Consider the following 6,058-nt stretch of genomic DNA (forward strand, 5'->3'; position numbering starts at 1 on the left):
CCCGTTATAGTATTAATAACGTACCCACTGGCCACTAATGTCTGGGGATATTTACACATTTCACGTTATTCTAGGTTCAGTTTTCATGTATCTTTTCCTATTTATTTACAATGATGCTACATCGCACCTTAAAAAACCGGAAATTTTTCTGACGAGGGGTGACACCCGCGACCATGATAAGTGTATTATGAAACAGTTCAAGAAAATCTTTTAATATTTTGAATCAACGTTAGTGATTGAGGGTATTGTTTAGTGAAAAACTTCACTATGGACGGATTTCGTGCCAACTCGACCAGATGTTGGCATGACCCTCTCAGAACTATGAATCTTTCTGAGTGTGAAGACCTTACCTAATTAAGCAACTTGACATACAGGCAAATCTTTTTTTGTGCGGGTGATAGGGACCGCAAAAAATGTCGCATAAAAAAATCGTGCAAAACTTCACCAGCAGCTTTAAAAAATCGTGTTCGGTACACATTTTGAAAAAAAAATTTTTTGTGCGGTAGACAGGGACCGAATAAAAAAAGTTTCCCCCAAGAAAATAACTCGATTCCACGCCATTCACCGTTCAATTTCCTTTTGCTTCCCTGCTTTGCGATGGGACACTTTGCCTTTTCGGTTGCGCGTGGCTGTGCTTTTAGTTGCATGTCGAAACGTGTTGCTGTTAGAATACATGTCATGCAAAAACTTAGAAAAACTTAGAGCATTTGATGGGAGGGGGGAATGATTTCAAAAGTGGATAATTGGGACGCAAATATGCTTTTTTAGGACTGAAATGCATATAAACCATCGAAATAAACTAAATGGACGCCGCACAAAAAAAAAACAAACAAGAACATAAAATCGCACAAAAACAGGTTTTACTGTACTTAGTTTTCCGAAAATTAAAGGGCTAAATTTTATTGATCATTTTTTATAAAGAATTTTTACTTGGAAATGGTAAGTCCTACAAAAATGTGATTCATGAAATTCTACACTGAAAAAAACGATTCCAAAAACTAAAAGTCGATTTTCTTTAAATGGTCATCTCAGATTTTGATGAAATGGTAGATAAATATTTGCCCAAACAAAACTAACAAAACAAACAAAAAACTTCTTCAAGATTTGTGCCAAAACTGATACCATTGTATTTATGAGAATGGTGCTAATGCTGATGCACTTGCCAATACTACCGCACCCATCCTATATTGATTTTACTTTCTAAAAGTAGCCGTACAACTCAATATAACTTACTTATCATTCAAGGTTATATTTCAGAAGTAGTATTGTACAAGCAAAGTCTTCAAAATCCTCAACCATCGATATGTAACCGTGTAAATACACAGACCATTTGAAAGAGCTTGTGAATCTTCATTATTTTGGTTAGTGTTATCCTCATCTATACGTTGTTTTTTCTTTGGAACACACCTATTGTGCCAAATCACTGCCAAACAAGATTCACAAATTCGCATTGTAGCATCCAACGGATGGATATATCCCAGTAAACGTATTTTCTATATTTCTGTTAGCCGACGTAGTTCATTACGGTTACACTTGGAGTTGTTAATACCAACACTGCATTTGTAATCCTTGCAAATCCTGGAGATCACGGCTTGACTCATGTTGCTAAACAATGTCACACTTTTCTTTGTCGAATTCTGATGATTACGCAGAAACAAAATAATGCTATTTATTTTCCGTCACTTTATATTTGCTGCCGGTCACGTGACTCTTAATAGATACCTACATCTACAACAAGAGATTTTGGGCAGATGGCTATTGTTTGAGAGCCCTCGTTGCTCTATGAATTGAAACATATCGTATTTGACTACAAAAACAAGCTGAAAACTGTACTTTAGCATCCAAGGGTCACCATAAATTCATTTTTACCTGTTACTGTTTTTTTCTATAGCTGTACAAAAAAAAATTGGAAATTTTCAAGAAAAAATCTTGAAAAAGTTTCCTTTTCTAGAGGAGGAAGGGGTGTCATACCATCATAGAAACATTTCTCGTAACCAAAAACCCTCACTTCCCAAATTTGGCTTTATTTCATTTGTATGGCAGTTCCCCCCTTAGAGAGAGGGGGTGGAGTGTCTAACCACCGTAAAAACATTTATTGCACCCTAATGCCAAATTTTGTTTCATTTGCTTGATTAATAGTCGAGTAATGCAGAAATTTACATTTCATTTGTATTATTTGTATACCCCTAAAAAGGGGGAGGAGTATCCAACCACCATAGAATCATTTATTTCACCCTAAAACCTCCATATGCCTAATTTGGTTTCATTTTCTTGATTAAATTTCGAGTAATGTACAAATTTGTGTTTTATTTGTATGACGCCACCCTTAGAGAGGGGGAGGGGTCTCGAACTATCATAAGAACCTTCCTCGACCCCAAAAACCCCTACATAGCAATTTTCATGTCGAACGGTTCAATAGTTTTAGAGTCCATAAGAATCAGACAGACAGACATATATCTTTTTTATATATATAGATAGATAGATATACACATTTAATTACATTACACTATATGATTGGTGTTAAGTCAGACCGGACCATGTGACATTTTTATGATTTGTGCTCTGAAATTTTCAAAGAATTTATTTGTTTTTATCAACATTGTTCTCACAAATGTTAGCTACTCTCAATACTTTGACGTATGATAATTGTAAAAAAACATCAAGTATCATGCCAAAAAAGGCACTTATTTGGCTGCCTATATGTACATAGTCCGCTCTGACTGAACCAAATGAAGCATTTTTTAAGACTTGGTTCACTATGACTGAACAATTTCGAAATATTTATCAATCAATTAACAGTTGTGAGTCATAGTGTGCCATTCTGTTAGGAAAATAAGAATGAGAAAGGGTTTGAGGTTGGAAATGCATAAATATTTGGTTGCGTTCAGCATTATAGTCTCTGCCATCTATTACAGACTTGAATATAATTGCACGGCAAACATGTTAAGGCATAAATTTCCCATTAATTCAGAACGATTGCCCGTTATCGCTGCCTCTAATTCGTCCTAATAGTCCGAATTATACACATACCATGACATTCTTTGGATGAAGAAATACGCATTTGAATGAAAACAGAATTTCATTTGGTATATTGCGGCATTTTTTCAAATGAACAGATCTTGTACTTAATCACGAACAATCAGCTGTTCATAACTTAAATTAACACTCTAATTCAGTGGTGGCCAACCTGCGGCCCTCCAACGTTGTTCATGCGGCCCGCCACCTGATTTGAAAACAAAATCATATGAGCGAAATTAAGAATACATACAATTGAAAAAAAAAACTTTGTGAGTAATTCTTGTTAATCGTGTGTATCCAAGCTGATCATTTTCTGTTTTTTCGTGCTAATTTAACCTTCTGACAATTTTACTCGTTGGTACTAAAAGGACTTTTTCACGATTTTGGTTCTGTTCTGCTCACGCTCGCATGAATTCGAGCAAGTAACGGCAGTAAAACCGGGTTTATACGTCTTCAGTTGTTCGGTTGCGAGTAAATGTCAAACGATCCGAAGAATTACGAACGTACTGATTCCATGAAAATCCAGATGGAACTCATGGAAACGCAACGTGATTTAGGGCTGCGTGACAAATTTGAAAACCATGATGTCTTGGATTTCTACTCCAGATTTGTTCCAGGAGCTCGATTTCCAGAACTAATAAAACATGCTCAGTTTATGACTTCTTTGTTTGAATCCACAAATATTTGTGAGCAATTGTTTCAGTAATGAAAGAAGTGAAATCAAAGTCAAGGAACAAAATCACTGACAGTCATTTGGAAAACACGCTTCGCGTCGCTGTCTCTCACATTCAAACTGATTTATGGCGGGTTTACATTAGGGAGATCTATAGCTATAGATGGATTTATTCACGTGAAAATAGGTGTAAACGGGTGAGAATAAATATGATATACTTATTCGAGGTATATATAACTTGAATAAATTCAGCATATGTAAACGCTTGTGAATTTCTCACTGGTGAAAAATCACTAAAGTTGGATGCAGTTCTACTTCAGGTGAATAAATTCACCGAAAATATGAATATATTCATTATAGAAGTTCACGCTAGTGTAAACGGTTGATGCGATTTCTAAAAATCTCATCATATTTCTTCACATGAATATAGAACTAGTCTAAACCCACCCTTAGATATATTTGCTCAAGAAAAGTAGTTCGAGTGAAATCAAAACGGTGTTGGAGTATGTTTGTATTTAAGGATTTTCTATATCGACAAACAAAAAAAAATAAAAGAAGGATTTTCCTACGTACGTGTAAAATATCATCACAGGAGAACGGCTGATCAGATCGGCACGGTCAGTATATTTTTTGAGTTTGTCTTCACCCAAATTAGAATGATAGAGTACTTTGGAAAATTCGAAAATAAGAGGTACGCATATGTATGTTTCGCTGTGAAAATCATCATTTAGATCTATTTTACAGATCTGTACGATAACATACAAACTCTCTTGAAATATATTCATTATTTTTACCAACCGAAATATTCTCAAAAAATAAATTATATGGTAGAACAACGTTTGCCGGGTCAGCTAGTATTTTTGAAAGATCGTGATACCGTATTCACATTATCAAGTATAGCCATAATTCTGTCAGTGAAATCGCGACAGCTCTCAGCAGAGAAATTTGGAGCGAAGAAAAGTGGTAAGGCGTCGTGCACAAATAACGTAACGTTAAAAATCCGAATTTTGGATACACTATATACAGTACAAAGAAACAGCTAATGTGGGCGATAGATCCAAAAAGGGACGTCCGAGGTCGGTACGGCTGCACAATGTTATCTATGTTGTTCATGAACGCTTCCAACGTAATCCTCTTCGGAAACAAAAGCGTTCATCCGTCGAAATGAATTGGATAAAGTAATTGATGCGTACATCGATGTGTGAGTCATTTATTGACGCCCAGATTGAAGCGAATATGTTTGAATCGATACAAAATAAAACTCCTAGAACGGTCAAAAAACGAGACTAACAACAAACTTACCACACTTCATCTCCGCAAATGATTGGCCATTTGCCAATCCATCGGATTATTCACTTTGTGCCAAGTTGGAGGAGCGTGCCTGTGGACGTTCTCATTTGAATTACCAATCGTTAAAGAATTCTATCGAGAAGCTGCAGCAACTGAAGATTCGAGTTTTCGACTTTGCGTGAAGAAGAGATGTCATTTTGCCAAAAAAGTTAATTCTGGATACTTTTGTACCTTCAATAAAATTTTTGGGTTTTCATCTCATTTTGTTCTCGAGTAATGAATTTTGCAGGTTTAGAACTGAATGTTTTATAATTTAAAATAAAAAGTGAGTCAGAAAAGTACCAGTTAAACACTAATATTTTACATTTCTTTGAAAAATAGTGAGAAAAAAGTCACTGTGGCCCGCGGCTATAGTGAAAATTCGGATGCGGCCCGCAAAATGTCTGTACCACTGCTCTAATTGATGACATTGTTTCTGATTCTTCGGCAGACGGCAGTCGTCTGGTGATTCCATATCTTCCAGTCGTGTCGCCGTTGTTTTCACAACTTTTCTTTATTAGTACATTACTAAACGGTACGTTCAATGGGCGAACCGTCAGCTCTTGGCTGACAGTGATAATTAGCTTGTGTCGCGTAAATTTATACCTAAAATCGACACTTGCGTATCTATTAGTGCTAGATGGTTTCAGTGGGTATTTATTTAGGTTGCACTACCATGCGATGATTAATTTGCTCTCACTACTCGCGTAAATTTGAATTCATGCGTGATTGCTCACAGCCGGGGGATTGTGCGACTTTTGGTGAGATCACCACCGATTGCTTGTATTCACCACCGGTGCACGTGAGTCAGGTAACCAATCGAGTCCTGATGCGCCTCAGCGTTGCATTTGCACAAATGGCTTGGCCCTTTCAAGCGTTGTGGAATTTGTACCGATTCCGATGTTCTTTTCTCCCTACCCAACGACGGTGGCAACCTGTTTGCATGTTTGTTTGTGTTGGGGGCCCGCATGATATGCGCTGTACATTGTTTTATGGTGTGTGAGGTACACCGCGACTAGCGAGATGATTTAAAGAAAA

This window comes from Toxorhynchites rutilus, chromosome 1 (genome assembly GCF_029784135.1).
Source record: "Toxorhynchites rutilus septentrionalis strain SRP chromosome 1, ASM2978413v1, whole genome shotgun sequence".
Classification (NCBI taxonomy): domain Eukaryota; kingdom Metazoa; phylum Arthropoda; class Insecta; order Diptera; family Culicidae; genus Toxorhynchites; species Toxorhynchites rutilus.